This window comes from Acanthochromis polyacanthus, chromosome 7 (assembly GCF_021347895.1).
Source record: "Acanthochromis polyacanthus isolate Apoly-LR-REF ecotype Palm Island chromosome 7, KAUST_Apoly_ChrSc, whole genome shotgun sequence".
In the NCBI taxonomy this organism is placed as follows: Eukaryota; Metazoa; Chordata; class Actinopteri; family Pomacentridae; genus Acanthochromis; species Acanthochromis polyacanthus.
The window spans coordinates 38,715,630-38,723,545 of NC_067119.1; the positions used below are offsets into that span (position 1 = coordinate 38,715,630).

The 7,916-nt window shown below is 37.8% G+C and overlaps 1 long non-coding RNA gene across 1 annotated transcript; it reads left to right on the top strand.

The window, feature by feature from the left end:
- The first annotated feature begins 4,217 nt into the window (after positions 1-4,217).
- LOC127534696 (uncharacterized) lies at positions 4,218-7,002 on the top strand. The gene is made up of 3 exons (XR_007942955.1): positions 4,218-4,380; positions 4,473-4,691; positions 6,689-7,002. It is a non-coding gene; the product is annotated as an uncharacterized LOC127534696 (long non-coding RNA).
- The last annotated feature ends 914 nt before the right edge of the window (positions 7,003-7,916 follow it).

Below are 7,916 nucleotides of genomic sequence, written 5' to 3' on the forward strand. Positions count from 1 at the left end.
ATATGTTCCAGTGAGAGATATTTTTTTGCTTTTAGGCGTGATACAATTGTTAATTTTATTTGTATGTTTTTAATGTCTGGATTTCTGCTTTGTATATTTCTACAGTTGTACAGTTTCATTTAGCAGATGCTTTTATCCAAAGTGACATACATCTGAGAATACATACAACACAAGCAAGGATCTAGTCAGGAGAAAACAGCCTGGATAAATGCCATTAAAAAAGTTAAAATGTTTAAATAGGACCTTGGTGTCTGCAGGCAGTGCAGAAGGTAATAGGATTGTTACTTCTTTTTTTTCAGCAAGTGAAGTACAAAGGTATTCGGTGAAGAAGTGTTTTTTAGTCTTTTTTTTGGACTGAGAGAGATTCTGCAGATGAAACTTACTGTCAAACAATGCAGCGAGATGATCTTATTTGGTTTGTTTTTATTATTTCTCATTTTATTGTTTTGCATGTGTTGAATTGTGAGATTGTGTGGCTTGTTTGAAACAGCAGCTTCTGAAGGCAGGAATGAGAAATTGTTGGTTAAAATGTGGGTCAGATGGTTTATATAATTTCGTTGTTTTACTTAAAAGGTGTATAAAAGTAAAACAACGCAGATCCACCAGCTTAATTGCAGTAATCTTTGAAAACAGTAACAGTATTTCTCGTGTTGTTTCTGTCTGACCGTCGGACTGAAGCCTCAGACTGTCACCAGTTAATCTGGTGTAGATCGTCACACTCTACTGCAGCAAAGCGATATTTCCACTCAGTTAGGTGGAAGTCCTCATAAAACCGAGTATTTTACTGCTAGACTGAACAGCCTCGAGTCCCAACAGAGCAATAACAATTTTTGGAGCCAATGTTAAAGCTGACAACGAGTTTATTGACATCTGTGTGTTTTGAACAGGCATCAACACAGTCACCTATGCTATGTATTGCCGTTGTAACAGCTGTCTCCTCACTGAATATCACCAGTTGATCGGAACACCAGTTAATCTTCCTGACGTGTCACATGATGTCCAAATGTTGACATTCTTTACTTGAGTACAACTGCTATTGCTACACAACAAAAAATAATTAAGTATAACTGAAATAAGTCCATTACTCCCAAACAGACTAACAGATTTGGATGAAATTTTCAGGGAAGGTCTGAAATGACACAAGGACCACCTCCTAGAGCCAGTGAGGCATGTAGCGGTGGGCCGTGACTGCAGTGGTCTAGAAAGTAACTGGGACAGATGGAAGAAAAGCAGCTTAATCAGACATGCTAGTGACTGAGGTGGTCAGTTAGTAGGTGGATGGACAACAGACTGAATGGTGTTAGAAAGGGATGTCTGACACATTGGTCTATCATCTCCTGTAGACGTACCGTTGTGTTTAGAGCTGGTGTTTGTGAAGGCCACAGCATATGATTCACAGAACTTTCATCAAACCGTTGAGCAAACCCTGGTGCGCTGTGGACGGGGGCATATGTCATGCCATTATTGAGGAGACCACTCCCATTAAGATAGAAGTGTTTCATCAGAGTATAAAAGTGATTCAATCAGAACAACTTTGGACTGAATTGTACTGACCCTTTCCTCTAAGGAGAAATGTGGATCCAAACCACAACAGCAAAATCCCCCCACAGAGTAAGAGAGACACTGGATCCCCTCAACGATGAGGTGTAGGGTTAACATTTTTCTTCAATTTTTTGTAATTTTATTGAAAAAGGCAAATGTTCATGTTGTCTACATATATTCATTGCATGTAAAGGGAAATGTTTAAAGCCCTTTTTTGTTTGTTTTAATTTTGATATTTTGGTTTATAGCTCATAAAAATCCATAAATCCAGAATGTCAAATCAGTAGACTATTTCATTTCGAGTTGTAATAAATTGCTATTCAAACAGTAGAAATAGCGTGTATGTATCTCTGTTTTGTTCAGTTCACAGAACCACAATCATGGGAAAGACTGCTGACTTCAAAGTTGTCCAGGAGATGATTATTGACACCCTCTACAAAGAGGTTCAGCCACAGAAGGTCATTGTTGAAAAGACTGGTTGTTGACAGGGTGCTGTTTGGAAGTATGTTAATGGCAGTTGACTTTAGAAGAAAGTGCTGCTAGAGAAGGTGCACAAACAAACACCAGAGATAAGCAGAGCCTTGAGAGAATTGTTAAGAAAAGCTGATTTGAGAACTTGGGAGAGTTTAATGAGGAGTGGACTGATTTCTGATTTCATTTGGAAATTAAAGTCCTAGAATCTGGATGAAAAGTGGAAATGCTCAGAATTCAAGGCCTGAAATCCACACCAAGGTTTCTGCAGTGTATGATAATTTGATGCATCATGTCTTCTGCTGGTGTTGGCCCACTGTCTTTTATCAAGTCCACAGTCAGCAGAACCAGGACTTTTTTGATCAATCCATGCTTCCATCTGCTAACAAGCTTCATGGAGATGCAGATTTCCTTTTTCCAGCAGGACTTTGCACCTCCCTACATAGACAAACTACTACCAAATGGTTTTGCTGACCATGATATTACCGTGCTTGATTGTCCACCAAACTCCCCTGACCTGAACCCGATGGAACTTCTTTGGGCCATCGTCAAGAGGAAGATGAGAAACACTTGACCCAATAATACAGACAAGCTGAAGGCCGCTAGCAACCTGGACCTCATTAACACCTCAACAGTGCCACAGGCCGAACACCTCCACACCACACCACAAAGATACAATGCAGTGATCTTGTGAAAGGAGCTCCGCCAACTACTGATTAGCAACAGGAATGTATTTTTTAGAAGTTGAACATGTTTGTATTATAAATGCTTTTGAGTTTGATTGATCACAGAAATATATTGAGAATCAATTCCCAAGTTTCATTAGATAAGAGCCACAATCATCAAAATTGGAAAAAAAAATACAGTGGGAAAAATAAATATTTTATACACCACCCATTTTGCCAGTTTTCCCACTTATAAAGAATGGAGAGGTTTGTCATTTTAATGGTAGGTACACTTCAACTGTGACAGACAGAATCTAAGCAAAAAATCCAGAAAATCACACTGTGATTTTTAAATAATTAACTAGCATTTTATTGCATGAAAAATGTATTTGAAAAGTAAACATTTTGTTTACAGTTAGAGTGTCTATGTATATGAAAAAGAAGAACTTTTTCATAACATTCTTCCTTTTTGAAGATGCACATACAAACTGCTAGAGTGGTTTAGTTCTCTGGTTTCCATCCCAAGGGTAAGACCCTCACAAGGCTGAGCTGAACTAGACAACCTTATTGAGGTAAGGGGAGAATTAATAATAAGGTTCTGATACACAAATATCTATTCATATATTCAAATTTTATACAGTTTGGTATTCTTAAAATTGATTCAAATAAAGCATTTAGGAAGTTTAGTTGCGGTGTTGCTCTTTGTTGATCATATCTCTGGAATATACAAGGGGCTCCAATTAGAAATGTGAAATCTTCATCAATGTGCTATATTTTACAAGTTTTCTTTTTTTTGGTTAAATCTTTATCAGAGCAGTAACCAACCACTGAAGCTGTCAGGTGACAGTAACAAATACCGTGTTTTCTTGTACACTGTAGAGGAGTAGCGGTATGATGTAGTACATGATGTATTTCAAAGTTATACGTTTAATTTAGGATAATCTCATCAGCTATAAACAAACAAAACATCTTGGTCAAATCAATATAAGTATATAAAAGCTACAGTGGCCGTCTGTGTCACACCACATTTCTGGAAGCAAGATCACTGAAGTCCAACAAGAAGCTATTAAATATGTTAATATGTGCAAATAAGTGGAATCTTTGCTTTGCGTTTGTTCAGCTTCACATAGATGTTTATTTCACCTCTCTTTAAAACTAAGCAGCTGCTGAGGGATAGGGGCCACTAGGGGGCCCTCCAACACACTTAGAGAACACAAACATTTCTGCTCTTTTGTCACTCTCTAAATACTTTCTATTATAGAGAAACCGTTCTGTTCATATTTAACTCCTGCAGTAACTATAACTGATGGCAGTGCAAAATTTGCACAGTGTCAGTTAATTTGCTGATCATTTATTTGGAAAACAAGACCTTAGGTTGGGGCAGAAATGCAATGAAATTCTTAGTGCTCTTGCGGCTCACGGTAAAAATTTTGCTGCAGCTTGTTTTGTGATTTGAATTATGGTTTGAGTCTTTAATAAATATAATTTCTAAGCATAAATGAGTTGATTTACTAGTGAATATTTTGTCTGCAGAAAAATCACATTTCATTACATCTGTTCCTTGTAATGTGATATTGTGTTTCTGTAAACAGGTATCATGAGCTCAGTGGATACACCAGCAACTATATCAACTATGGCAGACATGAAGGGAATCAGTTCCACTACAATCACACTCTGAACATGCTGTCTGTCTCTTACTTTGGTGAGCTAAAACACAAACATAAAATAATAATCATGTCCTTGATCATTTAGTTGTGATCCGCTGCAGATTCCTTCCTTCTTCTCCTGCCCCAGCTCACAGCGACGGGCCGCTGACTGTAGTCCATTATCACTGCAATGCAAATCAGTCCATGTCCATCATCCGGAGCCAGAGCCTCAGCGCAGAGGGGAACCTGCAAATCTGGGTAGAGAGCCCTTGTGCCTGTCCAAATGCCTGTGCCATAGGAGATCTGGGTCACGGCACCATCTTCCTCATCATCCTGTCCCTCAGTGCTGCTGCCTACTTTATCCTTGGTAATGTTTTTTTTTATTATTATACAGAACCGTGATGTAGCAAAGAAAGGAAAAGCATCAACAAGAAGGAAACAATTTGTGAATTCATTCGTCTTCGTGTTCTTCAGCACAGTAACAAAGACTGGATGGACTGAAAGACTTTATGAATTTGTTCTAACTGGGCTGATTACCATTATTAGTACAGCATCTTCCTGGATCAGACTTCACCAAGTCCTTCACAGTTTAAGGTCAAAGAAAGACAAACAGACAGCATAAGAATAATAACTAGGGGGGCACATTTCTATTCATGCTTGAAGTGTTGCCATTTTTCATGTCAGTTTTCACCACAATTTTAATGGACACGACACATTTGGAGCTATAAACACCTTGAGTCCAGTGCACCAAACTGAACAAACATCAACAGACAAAACCATTGCCAGTTATGTTCCTCTGTACCCCTATGTAGATATTCCATTAAATACCAGCTGTTTCCAGCTAGAATAGTCATTTACCGCATTAACGATGTCTACACTGGATTTATCATTCACTTAATGTTATCTTCATTGAAAGAAAGCTGCTTTTCTTTCAAAAATGAGGGCATTTCTAAGTGACCCCAAACTTTTAAATGGTAGTGTATATGCACAACACAACATGTAATTTGTTATAGTGGAAATAGGGGAATAGCCATGGGTTCATAAAAACTAAAAGGTTTTGAGCCAAGTAATGACGTTTCATCTGTTAGTTATTTGTACAAATTAGAAAATTTGACACACAGGGGAAGCGAGAGCTTATGTAAAGACCAAAACTGGCAAGGACCGAATAACTAACGTAAAAGTGTTCAGGAAACTGATCATTATAAATTAATATGTACCAAGTTTTGACACACCCTCAGTCAAAAATCACCACTGTTTCCTTTGCAATGTTCCAGTCTCCAGGCTGTAGCTTTACACTGAATTTCATATAGTATGCAGATCAAGCACTCTATTCAGGTCAGGAACAGGACAATGGAATCAATGAAGAAAAATATCCACACTTTGAATTACAGTTTCCACTGTCTGGAAATTAGTATTTCAACCACGCTGAGTTGTTATCAGGCATGTGCAAGACACATATTATACACCATGCTGCCAACACTGTGCTTACATTTCATGACAAAAGTCAATAATAGATCATAAATGACAATAAAACATACAGCAGTCCCAGTTCCTCATAAGAACAGCATATCAAAAACATCTTAATCAATAATTATTATGAAATGTAATGAAAAAATGGCAAGACCATGCAAATTACAATGTAAAATCTAACATTATTTTTCTTACACTATTGCACAGACAGAACAACATTAATGAAAGAAAATCTAAAGTCATATAATCAAGAAGTCACGTCCCAGATCTTTTAAAATCTAAATTCTGAATGATTAAATGAGAGTTGTGTCAAATATTTACTGTACTGATGATTTAAATTAGTCAGTGAAAATGCTGGGAGAATAGTTTCAGGAGGTGAGGTTTGCAGAAAAGAATTTAGGATTTTTAATATCTGTCTTCTACTGTAAATCTTGGCAAACAAGTACTCCCCACAATTCCTGAACTACTACTTTATTTTCTTTCATGGTGAGACCGTGTTTTCCTGTTAATCATCTATTGTACTATTGAAAAGACTCCTGGTGAAAATGTTCAGCAGGTCAAATGTTGGACCGACTGAAGGTTCAATAAAGTGATCACGAGCTAGATTCTGAACAGTGAATCACGTGAGCTAATATCTGTTTTCAATTTAACAGTTTTCATTCACTTTGCATCACAAAGTCACCTCAGTTACCTCATAAGTATATATTTTTTCACAGTTGTCACATTTGATCATGGATTTCTATTTTCAACTCTGATTTACACAGTGAGACTTTACACTCTAGTAATTCTGACTTACCAAAGCATTTTCAATTGGCTGACAGATATGAAAGCACCATACTTTAGAAAGGAACCTCTCATTCTGACATCCAGCTGCCCTCTCCTTTCTGCTGACAGGCTCCTGTGCTCTGAGGCCTTTCCGGAGCAGCAGTGGAGTTCAGATCTCTCCGGAGCGCAGTGTGTGGTGTATGATCTGCTACCTCTGTACTGAGAGAAGGCCAGCGAGGAGACACTACACAGACGTGACAGACTGATCGATGAACTCCAGAACGCTGCGAAGTGTCTCGGCCTGTTATGTTTTGTCGACATAAAGCTGTCAAGAGTTGTGGACGAGGTTCTGTCCTACAATAAGCTGAAAGTGAACTGAATCAATAGTAGAGATAAATGTGTTTTGCTCTGATATTGTACAAATAAAAACTCGACAAACTTCATATTTTAAACATATTTTATGAAATCTGCTTGTGCAGCTTTGGACATAATTTTTACTTCACCAAGGAATGCTGTGGACGATCAGCGTTGGTTTATCTGTTTGTTTGTTTGAAACATTACTCAAAAACAGAACAACGGATTTGAATGAAATTTTCAGTGAAAGTCAGAAATGACACCAGGACCAAGTGATTAGATTTTGGCAGTGATGCCGCTTATGGTCTGGATCCATGGATTTGTTAAAGATTTCTGTATCATTGCCAGTTAGTGTCACAGCATCCCTGTAACCATGACAACAAGTGAACACTACATCAGCTGTCTGCTGATGATCACATGATTGTGATCCAAGTAGAAATCCACCGCTATGGACTTATCAGGACTTATCCATCAGAAATGATACAAGGAACAACTGATTAAATTGTAGGAGTGTTTCTGAGTCCCATCAATTCCCCCCGTCTGTTACATATTTACGTTACGTGATTCAGTATCCATAGACAACGTAGACATGCATAACACACACCTGTGCTCAGCACAACGTCATTTTGTTTGTGGGTACAACTATATTAAATGGACACATTCTATGTTGCTGGGATTTCTGATCATCAGTAACTAATAAACAAATGCTGCATTTCTAAAAAAATTTTCTCCATTTCTGGCAATGCCATATGAGGGAATGAACAGCTTTGGAGGAGTACTGCATTCTCTGAGTTCTTTTCTAGTTAAACTACTGTCCTACTACCTGTCCTTCTTTAGTTTGTACTAAACAGCTGTTTAGTTGTTTTGGTACAAATAAATAATAAACCTTTAGGATTTTGTATTTCAGGTGATCTGAGAAGGAACCAGACTTCTGCTCCTGCCTGGTTTGCTGCTCTGTTTAGAAAGTCTAGAATGTGACAAGAAACATTTTTTTTGCATCCAA